Raw genomic sequence first — 23,702 nt, forward strand, 5'->3', positions numbered from 1 at the left:
TTGGTTTGGTTTGGTTTGGTTTGGTTTGGTTTGGTTTGGTTTGGTTTATACCACAGAGAATCAGTACAGGTCACAAGCCTTGCACGTGAGAAATACACGCTGTGTGTCTCTGAGCCATGTCTACAATCTTGAAAATTCTCTTCTACCACACCAGAAATCATTCTCCAGAATCTTACTCTCATGATTTGATTGATTCAGTCACTCAGAAGGCAGTGTGAAGAACCAGCCTACCTCCGGCTTAGGCTTGAAAGCCATCTTATAGTAAAGACAAACTAGATTTATTTCTATTTATGATCAAATCTGTTTCTCAAAGATTAGGCTATCCCCCACCTGTAACCTTAACTACAAATGGTTCTATACTGCTTGCTCCAGGAAACAACAACCAGGCCCTTGTTTCAAAAGATTATTATGACTACCTCGTTATGGCTATCTTGCAAATATGTCTTTGTTTTCCAAGAGGCTGTTACGACCAACTTGCTATGTTGATGTTCTGCTTCTGTAACCCCACCTGTTTGCCTGCCTATTCCCCAGTTTGCAAACCCCTTACTCCTGACATACAAACTCCTTGTCTCTCCCATGTCCGATGTGCATCTCTTGAATCCCACCTTTAGGGGAGATAGCCCATATACACATACAGAGACACACAAAACAACAACAAAGACAACAACAATAAAAAACACTTGCATTAATTTATTTGGCCATGATGATTTGTGGTCTCTCTCCTAGAATCTGTGGAACTAACATATAATCCTAAGACTTTACAAATACTTTAAAAAGATTCATTCTGCGCCAATCCCTATAACAGCACAATGAGTTAGATACTACATTTATTCCCATTAACAAATGATAAGACTATACACATCAAAGGTAAGTAAGTTGCCTAAACCTGTAGTTAGCACATCACCATAAAGCTAGAATACAAAGCATGCGGGAGTCTGGACCTCTGGTCTCTGTTACTGAGTCCAGTGTTACATTGTCTTACACTGTCATCTAGCTGCTCACCTCAGTAGCTAACTGTCATCTGTCTATCCATCCTGAAACAAAATGGGCTGTAATAGACACCAGGAGGAAGTCATCCTCATACAGCATGCATCCCTTTGCAACTTGCTTTTCTCTCAGTGTTATTTTATGAGATCCATCCACATTGCTGCAATTAGCTTTGGATCATTCATTTTCATTGCTGACTATTACATCATAGCACAAGAAGGCAGGATTATGTATTTTAATACCAAGGAACATTTATGGGTTTCCAGAATATTTTCCTACCACATGCCTTGCTGTAATGAACATTGCTGTACATAATTTCTGTGCACACATACACGTTTTTCCCTCAGGGGCTATGGGCTAAGTGTAGAATTGCTGCATCAAATACTATTCTTATTGGCAAGCGTAACACACATTTATTCTCCCAAAGAATGCTAATTCACACTCCTCCTGCAGATGTGTATCCATTCCCCCCCCCCCCGAGTTATTTTACTAACTGGGTGTGCTGTCTAATCTGTTTTATCAACGGAAAGGTTCTTCTCTCAGTAGGTCTCTGAAGGCATTTTCAGGAAGAATTAACTAAGGTGGGAAGCCCCTTCCCCAAACTAGATAGCACTCCCCACAGCAGTGAGGTAGAAGGAGGCTTCACTTCTTGCTGGCCAGTGCTGTTATGGCTGTCACTACTGCCATCTTCGCTGATGAGGGAACCCGGCAGTTTTGGACTTCCGAGTGGACCAGAGAACTTCCATCTCCCTAGGGATCCCCCAGGCTTTCAGTATGACCCCACCATTGCTGAGCCTGACTGCGCTGCTGGCTTCTCATCCCTGCAACATGAGCCGGCCACTGTTGAACTGCCTGTCTCTCATATTTAACTCACTCTAACAAGTCTTTTTTTATGCTGTGTATTCCTTCTAGACACAAAAACCTCTGTCAGCTAAGTGTATCAGAAATATTTGATTCTCTGGTGTGCAGGTTACCATTGCTCCTTTGAATATTAATTTTTGGGATGTAGAAGTTCTATTGTTGATTTTTCCCATTTGTTTTAATAATAATGATTCTGAGAGGATTGTCTAAGAAACAAACCTGTGCCCATTTCAGAGCTGTATGCTACAGCTGCCTGTGCTTTCCTTAGAGGGTTTAGCTTTCGTGTTTAGGTTATTTGATCAGCTCAGATGAACTGTTTAAGCTTTTGTTTATTATTACTATGTGTGAGTGTCCGTGTGTGTGTGTGTGTATCTGTGTGTCTGTGTGTGTCTGTATGTGTCTGTGTGTCTGTTGCAGGTAGTGCATGGGTGCCACTGGTACCTGTGCTGATGACAGAGAACAACTTAGTGGAGTCAGTTCTCTTTCCCCACCTTTGTTCTAGGGATCACCTCAAGTTGGTAGGCTTTTGTTTCAAACATTCTATCCAGTGAGCCATCTCACTGACCCCTCACATTAATTTTTATGTGGTGTGAAATATCAGTGAGAATATGTTTTCCTTCATGTTGCAAAAGTACCTCTCTCCAAGAGGTGTTAAAGTGTCCTGATTAAAATCAAGTCACATAAGCTTGGTTTTGCCAAGTCACATAAGCATGGTTTTGCCAAGTCTCATAAGCTTGGTTTTGCCTCTGTTCTCTATTTAGTTCAATTATTTATTTGTCTTTCAAAGAATGCCACACTGCATTAATTACTGGGGCTTAAATTAAGCTTTAAAATATGATAGTTTAAGTCTTCCACCACTGTTCTTATTGTCCAGGGTTGTTTTAGACTATTCTATGTCTTTTGTATTTCCATATGAGTTTGTTTGCAATCTCTGAAAATCCTGCTGAGAGCTAACTGGCATTATATTGACTCTACAGATCATCTTAGATGAAATGGATTAAACCACAGATCAATTTGGTAAAAAAACAGAACAAAACAAAACAGATACTACAATGATACTGAGTTTTTTCAATGCATGAACAAAATGTGTTTGACCACCTATCTATTCAGAATTTATACTTAGCTCAGTGTTGGTTTTTAGTGTTCATTATAAAGGTCTTACACTTTTTTCATAAACTCTGTTCCTTAGGCCTTTTGTATTTCCGATGATATTACAAATAGTGTTTTAAAGTTTTTTCATTTTCAATTATAATTCTTTTTTGTGAGGTGATTACATATCTTGAATGTAGTGACAGTGTCTATATACCCCATGATATCTTCTTTTCATATTTATATTCTTGAGTAATCCCTTTCTCTCTTTTTCTGAGCTAAACCTACTTGGTAATGTTCTTCTAACAAACACAATCAAATAGGTGAGAGACACTCCCAGGCTGGAGTTCAAAAGCTGGCTTCTATCTTGTTGAACCTAGTTTTCGTTTTCTCGTTCACTGTGATAGAAGTCACCTGCCACAAGGAAGGCAGAAGATCATTCAACAAGAAAGGCTAACACAAGGTTCAAAACACAACCAGAAAAACTCGGAGCATCGTGAGGGATAGGATGTTGCCAGCAAGTGATGCTTTGACCATCTTCAGAGGAGATGGCAGCCCCAGCTGACACTTGTCATGACTTCCCCAGACAGCCTAAGTTAGAGTGCTCAACTAAACAGTGCCTAGCATTTTTCTTTTCTTTCTTCCTCTTGCCTCCATTTCCCCCCTGCCTTTCTTCCATTTCTTCTTATCTCTACTTCTTTCTTTGCCTTCCTTCCTTCCTTTTTTTCTTCCTTCCTTCCTTCTTCCATCCCTTCTTTCCTTCCTCCCTTAATTTATTCTTTTCTTTGTGTGTGAAATGCTAGACTCAAGACAAAACTTGTGGTTATCAAGCAAGCAGTAATCACGCATTCTATGCCCAGATGTCCCTCAGTTTGAGATAGACTTTATGTCATGCAGGCTGCCTTAAATTTATAATCCTTCTGTTTCAGCCTCCCTGGTATTGAAAATACAATCTTGTACCACCATTCTAGGTTGATCTACAGCAGCCAGTACATAACAAGTGTTTTCGATTTTACATAGTTTTTAAGACAATACTGTACCTGAATAACAAACACACTATGGCCTTTCTAAATTCACTTACTGGCTACAATAACTTTTCTGGACTCTAGAATCTTCTATATTTATAGTTGTGTTCTCTACAAATAAAAACCTTGTCTCACTGTTTACTTGCCTGTGTTCTGTTTGTTTGCTCTCCTTCTCAAAAGAAATGTAGCCAGTCTTTCATCAGTGAGAACAATGTCAGCAGGAATTCCTCGCTAATGTCTTATGTTCACATAGTGATAGAATTCATTTCTCATCTTGGATTTCTGAGGGCGTTTTAAAAATCAACTGGAAGTTGAAGAACTTTCAAATGTGTTTTCTGCATTATAAACAAACCCCAATTATATTAATTTATGACAATCGACTGTAAAATGTTAAGCCAACCATTAATCCCAGGAATCAACTCTTGGTCATGAAGTATCATCCTTCCCTCATATTGAAAAATCACATTTCTAAGATTTTCATAGGGATAATTACATTAATGTTCATATGGATTATTTTGTTACTCTGTTTTCTTCTAATTTTTTTCATGGTTAGCTATCAGGATTGTGTGGCCCTTACGAATTAACTTACAGCATAAAACTATATGATTTATAGATTACAACTCCAATATACAATACTAAATTACATCTTATAAAATATAAAAAAATCATTATTTCATCATTATTTGATAACATTAAACAGGAAAGTTATCTGGACTACTTTGGACTTTTTTTAAAAGATTTTTCTATTATTTCTAAGTGCGTGTATGTGTGTGTGTGAACGCATGTGAATACATGTGTATACACATACACACACACACATACATACATATACATATGCTTGTCTGTGGAGGCCAGAAGAGGTGTCATATCTCCTGCAGTTGCAGTTTCGGGCTGTTATGTATGTATGAGCCATCTGACATGGGTGCCGGGAACCAATCCTGGAACTCAGTCTGTAGCTGCTGAACCATCTAAATAGCTCTCTGGGTTCAGTTTTAATTTATTAACTTAATTTGAATTCATGACTAAGTTTTCAATTAAAAATTAATTTCAACTGATAATGGGCACTCACGATTTCTATTTCTTTTTGTATATATTTCATTACATTTTGTCTTTCAAGAAATTTTACATTTTTATACAAAGTGTCAAATGTCACAAGTGTCACAGACTCGTTCATAAAATTCCCTTATTGCCATTTTAATGTTAGGAAGGACTTGTAATAGATTTTCCTCTTTTAGTCCCCATAATGGCATTTTTATATGGATTTTGACAGATTAGTTAGGAAATTTTCAACTTTAATATTCTTCCAAAGAACCAATTATTTGTCTTATGGGTTTTCTCTTTTAATTATCAACTTTTTGCATCATTTGTGCTATGAACTTTAGAAATTTGGTTTTGCTTTTGTCATTTTGGGGTCAATTCCATGTTCTTTATACTTTTATTTGTAACTTAGAAGGTAATCATTTTTAAAGATGTCTTAAGTTACAGCACAAATCACATATCTGCCTCTAATCAATGCTGTTAGTGCCGTCTGTTAACGTTCATGTTATGCCTTTACTATTTCTCAGTTATAAATAATTTTCCCATTTTTTCTACATCCTTTTCTTCCTGTTTATCTCTTTTCTTCTTCTCTCCTTGTTCACTTTCAAAGCATTTTTGTTTTTATTTCTGAGCTTTGGGTTAGAGCCCCTAGCTTGTCTTCAAGGGTCCTGATCTTTAGCAACATCTAATCTGATAATTTTATCCAACTGGTGTTTTGTTCGGTATAATGTACTGTTTAGTTCTGTAATTCTTGTTTTATTTTTTATTGCTTTTATTTGCTCATTCATTTGTGTATGTGTGTGTTGGATGCATGCCATGAGATGCGTGTGCAAGTTGTAGGACACCTTGTAAGAGCTGGTTTGATGCTTCCTGTAGGACCCTGGGAGGCTTGGTGACAGTTGGCTTTATCCACAAGTCATTTTCTCAACTCACTTCTATAATTAGAAGAGTTCCCTTTCTCTATTTTGACTCATCAATTCTTTTAATTTATGTGTGTGTGTTTAAGTTTTTAAACATATTTATGAAGAAGTTCTGTCTACTATTTCTGTCATTCCTGTGGCTTCTGGGTCTGTATCTATTAACTGATTTTCCTTTTAGTTAAGTGTTTTATTGTCTGTATTTCTCCTGACTTTAACTTTGCTAGGCATGACATTCCTGTGGTTGGTTCAGGATCCTTTTTCTCTATTGAATGGAAACTGCAAGCAAAGAAAAGTAGCTCCTTCCATGTTGGCAATCCTGCGTTCTTGTGCCACAGACATACGAATTGGATCAGATTTAGAGGAGTTTACTTCTAAGCCGTGAGATCTAGAGTCTCCGGGCCTTAAAAGACTTATGGTTCACAGCCCTGAGAACTGGAACTTATTGGTCCAAACTTTCAAAGCCAGTGACTTACATGGCTCTAGATGCTAAGGCATTCGGCTTATTGCTCGGGGCTTTGAGTACCATCAGCCACTCAGTGTTCCATCTTCCTATGTTCCTATGTTCCTATGTTCCTATGTCTTACACCCCCTGAGCTTCTAGTAACAGGTGCTTGCAGCTCTTCCCTTGTCTTGTCATAGCCTCTGCCTTCTGGACCCTCGGATCCCTACCCTACAGTTTCTGTTTCTGACTACCTTGCTGCTGTGTGTGGAGAGCAAAAGCCCCAGCAGCTGCCCTCCTGTTCTTTGTGAAACCAGGACAGCCCGGTATACTTATGATAAAGACCACATGCAACCACTGGGAAAAAGCCTTTACTGTGTTCTAATGCTAAAATATGATACACAGCACAGAGAAGTCTCGAGGGCTGACACAACAAAACTGAGAGGTAGCCTATTTACAGAGCAAGAAAAATGATGTGACACACTAGTGCACGAATCAGATTCTACCACTCACAGCACATGGTGCAGAGTTTCTAGCGCAGCCAATCACAAACCTTGCACACAAAGCAAGCTCAGGCCTTGTATAAGCAAACATTAATCCCAGGCTTTCCCCAGTCACTGAAGGAGGTATTCCCTCCATACTCCAACATGAGAGAGAATTGCAAAGAGAGCAGGGTCAGACAGTTGACCATGCTTGTTTTATCCAGAGAGGAGACTTCCAAAGCCAATGGAAGTTGCTTGGGGTAGGAATGACTGAAGCAAGACTTCCTAAAAGAGACTTCCTTCTCATTTTTTGAGACAGGGTCTCACTATGTAGCTCTGGATGCCCTGAAACTCACTATGTTGACCAGGCCTGCCTCACACTCACAGAAATCTGCCCACCACAGTTCTAAGCAGCTGCTGTGCTTGGATTGGTTCTTGAAGCTGGAGTGGAATTCTTTTAAAGAGATAGTACAGTGCTCAGAAGAAAGTGCCACTGGCTGACAGCACCCACCTAGGGCAGCAAGGCGTAAAGGAAGGATCTAGCAGCTGTCACTCAACTATGAAGTGACTCCTTCCTAAGAGTTTACCTTATTTAAGGAAATGAAGTAAAAACAGATACTTAGCTAAAGTCATTTGCAATGCAAATCTTTCATGACAGTGATGTTTTCTTCTGCTCAGTTTTATGTAAATGGGTGCTTTGCCTGCATGCATGTCTGTGCATCACAGATTTCCTGGAACTGGAACGACAGGGTTGTGAACTACCACATGGATTCTAGGAATGACCCTCTAGATGAGCAGCCAGTGCTCTTAACCACTGTGCCGACACTCCGGCCCTATATTAACATTCTTAGTAGTACATAACAATGTTTAATCCTTAGCCAATCTGTCTCATACTGGACATTGAAACATTGCATTGTTGAAATAGAGTATCAGGTTTCTTTCTTTGTATGCATCTACCTATTGTTTTGAAAGGTTTTCTGCAAGCTCCATTAGGATGAATGGTGTACCTAGACAGAGTTGAGCCCATCTCTGGGGGCTTTACCAAAAGTTCAGGGTCCAGTGAAGTTCCATCATTCTGATTGCTTAGCTATCCTGACCTCGGGAGCCCCACTAACTATTCAGATCAAGCAGCTGCCTCTCTGTTCTTTCTTCCCTGGTGGGTCTTTATTTGTGTCCAGGCTTGTGGAATCTCACTATGCATACTTTTGCCTTTGGTCAAAGGATCAGTGAGTTCCCAATGTTGATATTCATGTCCCCTTTTCCTGTAGCTTCTCCTTGGGCAGTCTGCTCTGCACATTCCTCCTCAGGAGCCATAGCTATGTCTGTCTCCTTCATTCCACAGGGCTGTGGTGCTCTTTCTGGGCATGCTGCCCTCTCTGTGCTGTCTGGACAGTGCCTACAGGCAGGTAACTGTACAATTAGTTGCACTTCAATGCCTTCTTTCAGGATGCCATACTGAGGTAGTCCAGATAAAGACAGTCCACATACCTGGAACTCCCCTGGGAAAATAATGCTGCCCCTTCCCTCGGTGTCTCCCCTCTGGTCTTCCTGTGGGTAATTTGGGGTCAGGAACTTCCTAGTGGAAAGAGAGGCAGGCTTAAACAGTATTGGGAACAAGGGGAGTGAGAGTTGGGAGGAAAACCTTATATGTATGTCAACTCTTGAGTATGCTTGACAGGGTGCACACATGGTCACAAATATGGGATATACAGCCTACACATGCACAGATTCATACAGATATTATAATTGTCCAAAATTTCATAATAGTCCATCTGTCAGTTAAGGTAAAGATTCACCTAATCCTCTCTCCTGGATCCTTCCACCTTCTAAACTCAAAACCCATTCCCCAAAAGAACTTGGTTCTGTTGAGTCACATGATTGCTAGACTGGTGACCTTCTGGAGTGTCTTAGGGTTCCATTGCTGTGAAGAAACACTATCACTATGACAAGTCTTACAAAAGAATGTATTTAATTGCTGGCTTACAGTTTCATAGATTTAGTCCATTATCATCATGTCAAGAAGCAAGGCAGTGTACAGGCAGACATGATGCTGGAGAAAGAGCTGAGCATTTTCTTATTGGATGTTTAGTCCATTATCGTCATGATAGGAAACATGGAAATGAGCAGACAGACATAACACCAGAGATGGAACTGAGAGTTCTACCTCTTGATCTGTAGGCAGCAAGGAAAGACGGTGTGTCATATTGGGTGTAGCTTGAGCCCCACACTTCTTCCATGAAAGCTACACCTCCTACTAGTGCCACTCCTATGGACCAAGCATCCAAACGCATGAGTCTATGAGGGCCGTACCTGTTCAGACATGGAGTATACACTTTGCTTGTACTCTTGCTTTTAATAAATCTATACCTTCACTATATATCTTGTTTAATTCATTGTTCTCCATACAACGTACTTGGACATTGCCTCAGGGGCACCTCAGGACTCCTCCAGTAACAACAGTCATGCCTTGGTTTTGCCTAACATTTGAGAATAGTCATTAATGTATTTTATCTAGTTTTATAGTTATTTGTAATGAAAGAGCTAATTATTTCATGATTGTCCAAAGATTTTTTTTTATTTTAACCATAAATGTATTTTAAATGTTATTGAGTGCACTTTTTTCTGTTTTACTTATTAAGATTATCTTGTGGCTTTTCTTCAGTTTATAACGATGGTGAATTACTTTAATAACTTTTCTAATGACAAAATGTCCTCATATGCCTTTGAAAATCCAACTTGAAAATGAGGTTTTGGTAGGGTTTTCTGTTTTGTTTGTTTTGTAATTTTAATTGAACTACTGCTAACTCACTTATTGAACTCTCTCATAATCACAAAATGTTAGTATCTAAGTCAATTTTGGGGGTTAAGAAATATCATCAAGAATTTCTCTCCAGAACAAAGCAATGATGTTCACTCTGGCAAATGTCCAAACTAAAGGTCCCACTAAAACCAAAAAAAGTCCCCTCCCCCAAAGAAACAAAACAATTCACATTGTAAGGGTGAGTGCATCCTACGGCTTCTGTGGCCCTGTTTAATTGTCCTGCAGCTGGCTTTCACAAAATAAGCACCCAACCTAATCAAAATATACATTTTCCTTTGGCTTTTTAAAAATTAAAAATAATAATTAAAAGGAAAAACTTGAAGCAGTTTAGACCATTGCCTGGCTGGCTACCGTGATATGTATAGCATACGGAACTAGGGAAGTGGCTTGAAGCATACACCATGAGGGAATGTCCATCTTCATGGCTTAGCTTTCTTCCACAAATCAGAACATACCCACACAAGTCCACTTATGAAGGAACACAGATGATCTCCTTTGAGAGTCCCACAGGACAAGACAGGTGTGCCCGCTGCTCTTCATAGAGCAACAGGGCTTTCCTCAAATGGACATGGCTCCCCAGTGTGAAATATTTCCCGTCCTCCTTCAGTACTTTCATTAAAAAGAGTCAGTCTGAGAAGCTCCCGTGTGGAATCTTTTGGAGATGTGAAGGTTGGTAACACTGTCACATCGTTAATCACACAATCAAAGTCTGTCTTCCCTGGCAGATCTCTTCAGCATTGGAATAGTCTTCCATGAGAACTAATTGAAGCCTCCTTCAAGTTTGCCTAACACACTACTGAATGTTCTTCCTATGTATTTCTTACATCCATCAATCACCATTTGATTAGGCTCTACCATGTGACCATCCTTGGTTTCAGTCTGACTATTTCACATAATATACTCTGTCACCATCTCCAAGAGCCAGTATACTTTGGCAGTGTGGTTTTCTATGTCACTGCCCACGATGGCTTGGATGTGCTGTGAATCACTCTCTGCAGACTTACCATCCTCTCTAAGAATGAAAATAATGTTAGAGTAGCAGTCAAGACCATTAAAAGAAAATTCTGGTTGAACTGTAGAGAGGGGAATGCTAGGACCCAGGAGCTATGGATGAGGAAATGGGAAAAATGGGAAGGGGTATCTACCCAGGGAGGGAGGAGGAAGGCAACATAGAGGTAGGGACGATGGATAAATGACACTAGAGATGCTTGGGAAAGCCATTTTGTGAACTTAAAATTGTATGCATATACCCAAAAGATGCTCCAACATATAACAAAGACACGTGCTCCACTATGTTCATAGCAGCCATATTTATAATAGCCAGAAGCTGGAAAGAACCCAGATGTTCTTCAACAGAGGAGTGGATATAGAAAATGTGGCACAATGGAGTATTACACAGTTATTGAAAACAATGAATTCATGAAATTCTTAGGTAAATGGATGGAACTAGAAAATATCATACTGAGTGAGGTAACTCAATCACAAAAGAACACACGTGGTATGCATTCACTGATAAGTGGATATTACTCCAAAAGCTTGGAATATACAAGATGCAATTCACAGACCACATGAAGTTCAAGAAGAAGGAAGACCAACTTAAGTCATTCTTAGAAGGGAGAACAAAATGCTCAAGGGAGGAAATATGGAGACAAAGTGTGGAGCAGAGACTGAAAGAAAGGCCATCCAGAAACTGTCCCATCTGGGGATCCATCCCATATACCAAATTCATACACTATTTTTTTTTGTTTTTGTTTTTTTAGGTTTCTAGGTTTTTTAGGTTTTTCGAGACACTATTGAGAATGTCAAGAAGTGCTTGCTGACAGGAGCCTGTTATCGCTGTCTCCTGAGAGGCTCTACCAGAGCCTGACAAATACAGAAGCAGATGCTCCAGCCAACCATTGGACTGAGCACGGGGTCCCCAATGGAGGAATTAGAAAAAGGACTGAAGGAGCTGAAGGGTTTTGCAACCCCATAGGAAGAACAATAATATCAACCAACCAAACACCCCTAACCCAGAGTTCCCAGGGACTAAACCATCAACCAAAGAGTACACATGGAGCAACCCATGGCTCCAGCCACATATGTAGCAGAGGACAGCTTTGTAGGGCATCAATGGGAGGAGAGGCCCTTGGTCCTGTGAAGTTGTTGGTTAGGGAAGTTAAAGGGATTCCTAAACCAAGTCAGGCTACTGCCATTGACGTTGGTTGTCTCTTAGAAATGAAGATGAGACTCTGACACTGAAGACACATGTATGCTGTACAGAGGACCTGGAAGAATTGAGACAGATCTGACCTGGAAGTGTCCTTCTCGAGGACCAGCCCCCATAGTATCCAAGGTGTTATGTAAGCTGCCAAGACAGAAAAGGAGTAGTCATGCCCAAGTAATGCCTACAATCTACACCAATGACCAGCACAGCAAGATATCCCCAGAAGTGTGGTGGCACCTATACCCTGGGGGTAACCAGAGCCATCTAATTGGACTTAAGCCCATTCAATATGAGGAAACTCATGCCTGACAGTATAAACCGAACCCACTACCAACTAAAAGTAGCCCACTACTCACTATAAAGCTAGCCCATTACTACTGAGGCCACAGACCCTGAAAAAAGAATCTCTTACTGCCATGTTCCTAAGCCAGTATAATTTCTAAGTACATTCTAAATACTTACTATTATACCTACACAGAAATGAGTTCTCTTTATCAAATAAACTTATTTCTGAGTCACATGGAGTCTTATTACAGAGATTATACAACTGGTCAACATGAAGGTAACAATCTATTCCTTATTGTTGGGTGCCCAAGCCAACTGATACATCTACAACACAACCCCTAATCTAAGGCTCAGAGACCAGTGTGGAAGTGGGTGTTGAATGCTGTAAGAGCCAGAGGATCGGGATGTCTTCTGTGAGACAGCATCTTCTCTATATAGCTCCATCCATGAAATCTGAACTGTATGATACCCTAACCAAAATGTGAAAGAGGCCAGAGACATGGCTCAGTCATTAGGAGCACTGGTGCTCTTCTAGAAGACCCAGGCCTGATTTCCAGCACCTATATGGCAGCTGACAACTGTCTGCACTTCCAGTGTATGCGATGCCCTCTTCTGGTCTCCACAGGTGCTGTACACATGTGGTACACAGACGTACACAGGCAAAAGGGCTATATACAAAAACATTATTTAAAAAATAAATAAATCCAGACCTAAAGTGACATGAAAATGTAGATGGGGGAAATCTCAAAAGTCTCTTCTCCCAGATGAAAAGCCATAGGCAGTCAACAGCTACTAAGACACGGATAATTATGATTCTCCAGAAACAAGCATTCTGATAGGTTATCTAATCATAAGTGATCAACCCTAAACACATACACATGAGCAATATTAAACTCAGAAAGTTATGCTATAAATAAACATTATGAATATTTTTAAATATAAACAATAATTACACACATATGTATATAACAATAATTTAAAAATAAGAGGCCAAGAATTTGAAAGAAGGTGGGAAGAAGTTGCTGATGGGTGCCTGGCTGGGAAGACATTTGTGAAGTGGTATATATATCCATATTCAAATCTGCCTCAACTTAACTTGGAAATACTAACACAGAACAAATCACATACAGAAAAAGTCCCCTTTTGATGTTCTGAGTTTTATTGTTTGTTTATTTATTTATTTATTTATTTATTTCTGGTTTTTTAAAGACAGGGTTTCTCTGTGTAGCCTTGGCTATCCTGGAACTCACTCTGTAGACCAGGCTGGCCATGAAGTCACAGAGATCTACCTGCCTCTGCCTCCCAAGTGCTGGGATTAAAGGTGTGTGCCACCACCACCCAGATGATTCTTAATTCATTAATTAGAGAATTTAAAGATGAACTTTAATGGTTATTGGAACAAAATGATTGGCTCAGCTATCATACTGTTCTGATTTTACAGGTGCAGCTATCTATAGAAGATGCTGTCTCACAACAGACAATCCTGACCCTCTGGCTGTTACTGCATCCAGTCCCCTTGTCCACACTGGACCCTGAGCCTTAGATTAGGGGTTGTGTTGTAGATGTACCAATTGCTAGATACATCTGCCAATAGGAAGAGCTGGAGAGAGGAGAGGGAGAGAACTGATGTAAATATGGTATTAGGATATAAATTCTCAAAAATGTTTAAAAAGACAGATAAAACGAAAAGAGTCTTTAGCATCCCAGTCTAGCCAGATCTATCACTTGGCCAAATGACCACCCAGATAGTGGCTCTAGTCATTCTAAAGACAGGCAGAATGGTTATTCCTGCAAGGAGACACTGTACTTTTCTGCTCCAGCATTGCTCCCCTCCCACAACAGAGTCGATACCAGCTACAGGGGTTTGGGCTAGATCTGTCTGCCTGCTGAGACCCAGGTTAGGAAGACCCGACATTCTCTCTTTTCTGTCTTTCTTATGGATGCTGCCAGAACCCAGGTATGTTTTTTTGTCCTGCCCTTCCTCTCTTCTCTCCAGCCCCCTTCCCAACGTGTGGTGACCTCCTTCCCTTCCCTTTTCTATTCTCCTCCTGTGTCTGTTAAGATGTACAGCTTGCCCCCCTTTTAATCTCTAATAAATTTATCCTTGAGCTTCCATTAGAGATCCATTCTTAAATTCTTTTAGTAATGAAACTAAGAACCATCTGAACAGTGATGGCACACACCTTTAATCCCAGCACTTGGGAGGCAGAGGCAGGTGGATCTCTGTAATTTCAAGGCCAGCCTGGTCTACAGAGTGAGTTCCAGGACAGCCAAGGCTACACAAAGAAACCCTGTCCAGAAAAAAAACAAAAATAAGTAAACAAATAAAACTAAGAACATCAAAAGGGGAGTGACTTTTCCAGTATTAGTATTTCTAAGTCGAGTTGAAGTAGATTTCAATGTTGATAAGGGGACTCTTCACCATACACCACTTCATAAATGTGTTACTCAACCAGGTACCCACCCATCTGCAGTGGGCCAGTACAAGGTCTTCTTCAAACTATGGGAGGTAAACACTGCGCATGCCCAGTGCTGCTTTGACTCAGTTCTTTCACTTTTTTCCCCCCAAATTTCATTCGAAAGGCTTTCAGCTTCTTGTTTATTTGCCTTGTAGGTCCAACAACACCAGCACAGTCAAATCCCCCGACTGACAAAGCTGCCATTTTTATTTGAGTAGCTTTGTGAGCATGTCGGATGACGCTGCCAACTCCTTACTCCAGGAAAATAGGCCAAAGGACTTAAGATGTTGTTTCCTGAAAGAATGAAGTCCACTGTGTTGTGCTGTACTGCTGCCTTAGTGAAGTGAAGCCCTGGGGCTGGCTGGGGGAGCTGATGGAGGGAGATTGGGGACTGTGCCAGGCCAAATCATGGCAGGAGCGACAGCGCTGGCTTGGACCAGTAGTAGTGGGAGAGTGGCATGCAGAGCAGCCCTGGCCTGAGGACAGGACCAACAGGTGCTTAACAGTTTCATTTTTTAAATACTTGCTAGAATTGTCCTATCAGGGCTGTTATGAAGTATAATGCGGCAAGCGGGTACCTGGCGAGTCCATGCCATGGTGTCCCCCTGAGAAATTACACCATGAAACAGACCTGGTATAAGGGGCTTTATCTGGCAGAAAGGAGAAGAGCGAGGACCCGGAGAAGGGGTAGAGGCAGAGGACAGGCAGGCAGGCAGACAGGATCAGGGCCATGAGGGCAAAGAACAGGGGACAGGGTGCAGTTCAGAGAAACGGGAGAGAGACTGGCTGGGAACGTGTGGGAACAGAGAGAGAGCCAGAGTGGTGGACAAGGGCAATCCTTTCCTACGCAGCCCACACCGTGTGCCCTGGCCACCACGGCAGCAGATGAGGCTGCAGGTGATGATGTAACCTTTTGCTGGGTCCCTGGGAGAAGTCTAGTGGAATCACCTGCAAGCCAACAAAGCTGTTTTGCACATATTCTCAAGAATGAGGTCAGTATATTTCTTTCACACTGTCTGATTTTGTTGTCAAAGTTATGTTAATCTTTTAAAGATTAAAATATTTGTATTAAGGCTGAGAATTTCATACAATGTAATTGAACGCATTCACCCCTCCACTCCATCCCTTACTCGGCTCCCAATCCCGTTTCCACAGACTTTAAGATTACTTCTTGTCTTGTTTTGTTTCCCATCAAGTCCGGATTATGTTCTTCAGCTGGTCGTGGGACTGGAGCTTGTCCTAGTGTGAGGTCAGCCAAGAGGTCACATCATTTAATATATTTTTTTTAAAATACCAATTCCGCTTCTTCCTGCAGCTGTCAACTGCTAATAGCTCCTCAACTGGAGGTGAGAGAAAGTGTCCTGGGTGAGAGGTGTTTGTTACCTGTATGAAGATTTTGCCTGCATTTATGCAGGCCCACTGCATGTGGACCTGGTGCCCATGGAGGTCAAAACAGCATATCAGATTCCCTAGAACTGGAGTTGCAAATAAAAAATGCTATTTTTATCTCTTTCAGGTTAATTATTCCAGTGTGCTGTTTTTCCTATGAGGAATTGTAGGTATGCATGCATATGTAGACATTAGTTCTTTGTTTTACTTATATACATGCCAGTGACTATCTTTAATAATTTTTTTGGTTGCTGCTGAGATGGTGAGAAATGGCATTTCAAGGTATTTTTTGTTTGTATTTTTGTATTTTGAAGAAAGTGTACTACCTTTTCCTATGTTTAAGGGACACTTTTTTGTGAATTATCTATATAAAATTATAAAAATATATATTACTTATATTGTAAACAGATCTATTGGCAAGTATCAACCACTTTTGTGAAACAAAGTATTAATATTTTTCCAATACATCATTTACTTTACTCTGACTTGACACAGATTTGAGTTTTCTGATATTTTTACTTTGTTCAGTTTAATTTTTAAATACTACTTAGGAAACACTTTTTTCTATTCCCAATTTATTAAAACATTATTTTAAAAATTATTACCTTATTGCATTTTTCATTTAGAATCCTATCTTTTCTTTGCTGACTTTCTTCTCTGGCTGTTGAGATAAAATATCCTGGAAAAGCAACCTAAGGAGAACTGTTTAGTTCACAGTTCTGGTTACAGTCTGTCATGACAGGGAAGTCAAGGCAGCAGGAGCTGGAGGAAACTGGATAATTAACTCCACAACAAAGAAACAAGCAGCTTGGCAAAGCTTCGGAATATTCTGGATATTTGATTACTCTGTGAACCTCAAGTCTGTGTTGTTTACTGGAATAACTGTTTCTAGTTGGGTGTGACTCAGCCTTAGCACACACCTTTAATTCCAAACAATGAAGGAAAAGTTAGTTTGTAGAAGAACGTACCCATGTTTGAAAGTGATATCTAACTGAGTGCTAGACAAAGTGATGAAGCAGATAAAAAATTTGACAGAACGAGTCAGAGATAGGATACACCTAACTCCCACAGGAGAAGCATAGGAAAGAGAGGACTTAAAAGAACAGTTCAGAGGGGGGAGAGGAAGGAAGAAGTTTTACTGGGACAGTTGTTCAGAGACAGGTTGCAGAGAGAGAACAAGCTAGAGAAAAGGAGCCAAAAATGTGAGAACAGCTTGCCAAAGTTAGTATGAGATCAAGCAGAACAATTCAGTCAGAAGCTGAAAGAAGACAGTTTGAATCAGTCAGCATGGAGAGGAATTTTGAGCCAGAACATCTGAGTTGACCAGCCAGCTAGAAAAAGCTAGAAAAGGGTGAGCTAATTCAGCAGTTAAGTCTCAGAGGCTGAAAACATTCTAGGCCTAGATTAGATTTTATGGAGGCTAGAAACTTCCAAGACTAAGCCTAGGTTAGCAAATGGAGGCATTAAGCTTCCAAGATGATAATATCTGGTGAATAAAAGTTACCTTTACTGTCCTTAAGGGAAATGCCAAATCCAGCAGCAAAGGTAGAATACTAGATCTCACTGTTAAATTCAGGAGGCTACCATAGGCTATGAATTTCTATGGCACTGGTTCTCAACCTCTGGGTTGAGACCTCATGGGGATCTAATGACCCTTTTATAAGGGATTGGATATGAGATCTCCTGCATATAAGATAGCTATATTATAATAATTAATAACAGTAAAAAATAACAGTTTTGAAGTAACAACAAAAGTAATTTTATAGTCAAGGGTCAACTTAACATGAGGAACTGTATTAAAGGGTCACAGCGTTAGGAAGGTTGAGAATCACTGCTCCATAAGGAATCACTTTACCACCATATTGGACAGCTTTCTCCAGACAATGGCAGTATTAGGGGTAGGCAGGTACAGGCTTCCTGCTTGGCTCTGGGATGTCCCTTCTCATGGCAGTGAGGATGCAGAGGTCATACTCTATGCATTCCTATAACCATAAGGAGAGACTCTCCACTAGGAGAGATGACACGAACTGCAGTCTTACTTCCCTCCACAGTACTGAATTGTCATAGGTGACCTTGGTGGTACAGGAGTCAAGCTAGTGGTCTTGTGTGAGCTGTGCATCTCCTCTTCCATGTGCATCATCAACACGAGGACATCTGAAGAAGTGGCAGACATGATCTTTCTGGCTCCACCCTTCAAGTGGGCCCTGTCTTTCTTTATGATAGTGAAGACTCAGTTGAACTACACAGGTTCTCTGCACCACGTGGGGGCTGTCTCCTTAAAGATAGAGATGGCCTTGTCATTGATGACAAGGCTCCCAAGGTCAGTCTTGAGTGCCTTGGAATTTGATGAGGATGGAATACCTTGTAGTTTAATAGACCTTGTGATCAAAGTTCAAAAAGGGACACTGGTGGCCTCAATAACCCCTTTGTGGCTACTGACCAGCAAACCTGTCACTTCGATCTTTGCCATCATTACTCAAGGATGGCATCAGCATTGTACAGGACATTATAGCTGTCAATGGAGCAGAAAGGAGAAGTAAGGAGATTTTATTTGAACCTCACAATTTTCCCATGTCACTTAGAAATTTGTTCTTATCTATACTCATAGCTGTTTTATTTATTTTGTTTCATTTCGTTTTTTCGCCTGTGTAAAATGACACCTTTGGCTTCACTGTCCCTTTGGATTGGTTGTTCTTTGTTTGTGGTATAATTTTATATAATTTTTTAAAACTTGTAGCCTTATCAGATTCCCTTATTGTTCATAATAGTTTTTTTCCTTGATTCTTTTGAGTTTTCTAGAGAGATAATCATATTGTCAACAAATACAGTCTGACCCCAACCTCCCCAATTTAGGATTAATTGCTTTATTCATCTAATTATTCTGTTTGAGCCTGTTCCTTAACTTTAGTCTTTTCATTTACCTATAAAATCAGAGTCAAATAATTTGCACAGTGAATTTCCAAATGAGGTTAAATATTTGATTAAAAATGATCACCTTTATCTCAGCTACAGAAAATGGAGTAAGTACCTGCTCTCGTTAGCAGCAGCATCATATGTATCCCTGTATTTCTTCTTAAATAAAGCACCAGGTGCAAAAGTGAAAACCTATTTTCACAATAGCACTGCCACCACTAAAGAGATAGAGAGGACAATGTAGTAAAAACATTAATATCAGACCACAGATAGAGCCCTCCTGAGGTGTTCCCTCCTCTCACGTGGGAAAGGAATGCAAAGTTATTAAAAAGCAATGTAGCTAACTGTAAATAGTACCAGAATTAGAATTTTCAAAGTTTGAGGACAATCTGTATTGTTTAAAGCTGAGTAGTTCTCAGAACATATTCTCCAGCAATTCTGTTATCTAACTATATAAATAGTAACAACTTTCTTTTACAAAATTCCGTAAGACAGATAGATCTATTTCTTCTTAATTAATATTCTCACTGATGTGCAAAGTAAAAGGTTTCTTAAGTATGTTTATACATGTATGTCCTTGTTCTTTGCTCATACCCACCACCTACTTATCAGCCTTTAAATATGAACATTTTTAAAAAAGTTTTCAAATTCTAAATATGAAGTGCTTGATAGCACATGTGATTGTACATTGTCAAACCTGTGGGACCTATGGCACCATGAGTGAATCCAGATGAAACCATGAACTTGTGGTGACTATGGTGAGTCAGCTAAATTCACCTTCCTAACAAGTGGAAGCTGCTCTGTGGGATGTTGGCAGCAGAGAGGGTTGGCACAATGGGAATAAGGCAAATGTCAGACCCCTGGACCTTCCGCTGTTCTTCTGTGAAATAAAAACAACTTAAAAACTAAAGTCTAATGAATTGATACATGGGTGTGCACAAGAACACGTGAATAATCCACCATTTTCATTTAATAAAACTCGATCAAATACTACTCTAGATTATTGTTGTTTTACACATGAATATTTTACATTGCAATTGAGGTCCATTTAACCATAGCAATTTTCTGACTTTTTTAAAAAAGCCATAGAAATACAATGGCTTTTAAAATGGCTCTGCAGAAATACACATCGTAGAAAACTTTTTGATATGAATGTCATCTCTAATCTGGACATAATAAAAACTTGCTTTTGTGGGGAAGGTGACAAGGAAGGGTCAGGACAAATGGTTCTCACTGGTGGAGGCTCCTGAGAGCTGAGGAGAAGGTTCTCACTGGTGGAGGCTCCTGAGAGCTGAGGAGAAAGCGGAACAAGCACAGAGGTCTGGTCTTTCCCCATCTGCACCCTGTTCCCATCACTGTAATGGGAGCATCTCCCAAAGACGCTGTGGAAGTGTCTGTGCCACACCCTGTCTGTCACTGAGACCCAGGCCTATGAGACCTGTGAGTCTCTAGGACAGAATATACTGGAGAAGGCAAGTATCATTGAGCTTCTTTGCAGTGGGAAATTTGTGGATCTCACATTTTGAGAATGGGGGTCAAATCAACAGGCTCTTGGTTGTCCGTGAGCCATCGTGGAGGGGAGGTGCTGCCCCCCCCCGAGTTTGTCCTGGATCCCTTGGCTTCACCCCCAGTCACTCAGTTACCCTAACCCTTCTAAACAACCCTGGAGGAAAACATAAATAAGTGTATCCAACACTTAGCAAAACGTCACAAATAGTTCATTACATGTTTCGTCATGCCCACTTCTGTAACCAAAATGCCCCACTACTACAGATTAACTCAGTCAGCTGTGATGTTTTTTCCCACAGTAAACTGTTGTCATTCCGTATATATTAAAATCATTCCTGGGAACATTCAACGGGCAGAAATGACAGCAGTAGCCTTGTCAAGCCCTTCCAGATCCCTGCCACCATGCCACTTGTAACTCTCTGTGAGAATGTCCTCTCCATTCCCTTCCTGAAATAACTTCTACTCCAGTGTCTCCTGTCAGTGTTGCCTTCATCCTCCCTGCCTTTGATGGCCTCAGTCCCATGTCCTCTCTAAGTTGCTTTCCCTAGGAGTCTGTCTCTGGGCTGGACCTGCTTATCTCCTGGGATTCCCAGCTAGAGATGTTTCCCACAGTTGTTTCTCCAAAGACAGTGGAGAGGTTGATCTGGCAGCCCTCTAAGTTATCTTGTGACAACTGAGCGGGCACAGTAGGGAGAGATCTCGGCTGTAGACACACAGTGTGTCTAGCTCCCTTCTCCCATACTCATGGGGCATTTGGCCTAATCACTTCACCCTCTATGCCTTAGTTTCTGAAAAAAAGAACAAATTACACTAGATAATTCTCCTGTCATTGAACTAAGAAACTTACCCAGTGTCAGCCCTGTGCCATTTATTTTATTCATAATAAGAATAAAAATAACAGCACACCGAGTTTAGTCTCAAACCTAGTGCTTTCTGAAATTGCGGGGATCCCAATGCATGGAACTTCTTACCCCCAGAGCAACCCAGCAAAGCCTTGGCTACTTTCTAACTCCTGGCCCAGCTTTCTCTGCTTTAATGTGCATAGTGTGATGGGGTGATGGAAGGGAGAGACAACTCAGTGTTCCTACCTACACAGAATGGCCTAATTTAACCCTCACGAAGAGTCTGCAAGCTTGTATTATTCTCTTACCGCTGGGGGATAAGGCCTAATGTTATGAAATGGGACATAAAGCTAGCTCATTAGTAAATGTGAAATGACTTGAGAGGCTCTCACTGAACTCTCCACCTCAGACTGATGATGCGAGAATGATCATCTTAGCTTCTGTCTATCACTGTATCAAAATAAACCTTGGAGGAACCCCGGGCTCCAGCCTGGGGCTGCCTTAATGGAAGAATATATTAAGATGTCCTAACGCTTGCCTAAACAAAAGCCTGCAGGAAGTACAGTCTTACTATGTATAACCTAACCTATGTGTAGGCTTGGTGTAAGGACCAGCAAATTAAGTCTTTGCCAAGTGTAGATTTATTCTCAGTCTTAACACTGTCATTACAACCAAGACATGTCACCTTCTTTACCAGCATGCTGCCACTTACTCATGATCAATAGAAAATACTAGTACACTGTTTTTCTTTAAGATGTCTAAACAACACCTTCCTTCCAAGTTTTACCAGTCCCCTTCATGTATATATGTATATCCCCACCTCTGACTCCCTCCTCAATCTCTCCTTTTTATTTTTTTTGGTTGACCAGTGAGGATGACTCAATCGTACCAGATGGGACAGTGGGAAGCCAGGTAGGACCATGGGCGGTCTCACCGACCTCCGTGAATATGAGGTGAGATCAGTAGACAGAAGCATAAAAATCACACAGCCAGTGTGGCCTAGGTGACTTTCTCACATTGTCAAAGGACAAAGGGAGTTTTCTGAGTCTGTTGGCCATTCTCAGCCTGATTCCACATCTATCCTGGGCCATGGTCCGGGTTGACCAGCCCCCATCGCAGGACAGAAGTCAGCGTGACTCTTTTTAGCTGCACATTATTCATGACAGACCTGAGGCTGGCTAGGTACAGCGCACTGTGAGGAAGGACCCAAGCACTTCATTATCCTTTGATTTCTAGTTGTGAACACCGAGGCCTCTTTCAGTTTTTGCTTTCAACTTTGCAAGAATTCTTATTGTGGGTTCTTAATCTCAGGCCCCTTCTGAGTGTGACCTTGAGAGAACCTCTGTTTCTTGTCATCAAAAGAGCCTGGCTAAGCTGAGTGCTGATAAACCAGCCCAAGCCCCTCTAGCCTCACAGCATCAGAAAACAGGCTACAGCTCTTTCGGATAGCTCCACAAACAGCTGCAGGGCAGCCACAGACTGCTAGCTGACTGCCCAACACAAAGGAAAGTTGTTGAATTAAGTTACTGAGAGGAGACAGGCAGAGGAACACACTCAGTGTGTTCCCACGGGGTAGGGCAAGTGCAAGCTTCCAGCAAACAGCAGACTCATCATCAGAGAAGAGAGAATGATGAAGAAGCCTGGAGATCATAAAACAGAGTCACCCATGAGCCTTTGCACATATGCAAGTAGACCTTTCCAGACACACCTCTAAGCCAAGGAGTTTCAAAGCAGCAAGCATATGGCACACACACAGCCACTATCTGTGCCCTAGGTGTAGTGGCCAATGGCTGCTAGTCAGGCACTTGTTCATGGAGCACAGGGGCAGCTGCAGAACCCTTCTTCACACAGCTACTCCAAAAAAGTCTGTTGGCCTTGGAAGAGATTGAGGGAAAAAGGAGGGGAGAAACAAGCAAAGGAGGGAGGGGGCAAGGGAGGGAGGGAAAGATAGAGGGAGAGAAGGAGGGAAGGATGGAGGGAGAAAGAGATTGAGGGAGGGAAGGAGGAGAGAAAGGAACAAAGGAGGTAGAGGGCAAGGGAGGGAGGGAGTGTGGGTGGGTGGGAGAAGGGGGGGGGGGGGGGAGGGGGGGGGGGGGGGGGGCAGGAAGAGCTCTCAGTAGAGTCTGGGTCTTTTGAGTTTTTACCCACTACTTTCTTCTAGTTGAAACCTCTGACTCTTAAAATCCCTAATTTTCAACAAGGAAGGAAGGAAAAGAGAAATTGCATATGATGGCACACATCTTTAATCCCAGCTCTTGGGAGGCAGAAACAAGCAGATTTCTGTGAGGTTGAGGGAGGCCAGCCTGATCTACAGAATGAGTTTCGGATCAGACGGGGTTCTGTAGTGTTTTAAAAGGAGATAGAGATGCAAATGGAGATAGAGATAGGGAGAGAGAGATAGGAGAGAGAGAGAGAGAGAGAGAGAGAGAGAGAGAGA

General features: G+C 41.2%; 2 pseudogenes; both read right to left on the reverse strand.

The window, feature by feature from the left end:
• LOC114619790 overlaps positions 1-9,262 on the reverse strand; it is a 35,066-nt pseudogene extending 25,804 nt beyond the window's left edge.
• An 819-nt stretch (positions 9,263-10,081) lies between these two features.
• Positions 10,082-23,702, reverse strand: part of LOC114619793 — a 20,458-nt pseudogene continuing 6,837 nt past the window's right edge.

The sequence above is a fragment of the Grammomys surdaster genome, unplaced genomic scaffold (assembly GCF_004785775.1).
Source record: "Grammomys surdaster isolate TR1022 unplaced genomic scaffold, NIH_TR_1.0 165, whole genome shotgun sequence".
Classification (NCBI taxonomy): Eukaryota; Metazoa; Chordata; class Mammalia; order Rodentia; family Muridae; genus Grammomys; species Grammomys surdaster.